This window comes from Physeter macrocephalus, chromosome 19, assembly GCF_002837175.3.
Source record: "Physeter macrocephalus isolate SW-GA chromosome 19, ASM283717v5, whole genome shotgun sequence".
NCBI classification, from domain to species: Eukaryota; Metazoa; Chordata; class Mammalia; order Artiodactyla; family Physeteridae; genus Physeter; species Physeter macrocephalus.
Window position 1 is genome coordinate 14,581,206 of NC_041232.1, and position 751 is coordinate 14,581,956.

The following is a 751-nucleotide window of genomic DNA, read 5'->3' on the forward strand; positions in this document are numbered from 1 at the left end:
GGTTTTTTTTTTTTTTTTTTTTTAATGTTATTGAAGTATAGTTGATTTACAATATTCTGTTAATTTCTGCTGTACAGCAAAATGATTCAGCTGTACATATATATATTCTTTTTCATTATGGTTTATTACAGGGTATTGAATATAGTTCCCTGTGCTATACAGTAGGACCTTGTTGTTTATCCATTATTTTTTTAATTGAAGTATAGTTGGTTTACGAAGTTGTGTTAATTTCTGCTGTATGGCAAAGTGACTCAATTATACACATATATACAGACTTTTTTAAAGTTATTTTCTGATTAATCTTTTTTTAATTTTATTTTATTATTTATTTGGTTGCACAAGAGGGCTCCGTAGTTGCGGCCCATGGGCTCCTTAGCTGTGGCATGCGAACTCCTAGTTGTGGTATATACGTGGGGATCTAGTTCCCTGACCAGGATCAAACCTGGGCACCCTGCATTGGGATCGTGGAGTCTTAACCACTGTGCCACCAGGGAAGTCCCTACATTCTTTTTCATATTCTTTTCCATTATGGTTTATCCCAGGAGATTGGATATAGTTCCCTGTGCTATACAGTAGGATCTTGTTGTTTATCCATCCTGTATATACTAGTTTGCATCTGCTAACCCCAAACTCCCAATCCTTCCCTCTCCCTCGGCAACCAAAAGTCTGTTCTCTATGTCTGTGAGTCAGTTTCTGTTTTGTAGATAGGTTCATTTGTGCCATATTTTAGATTCCACATACAAGTGATATC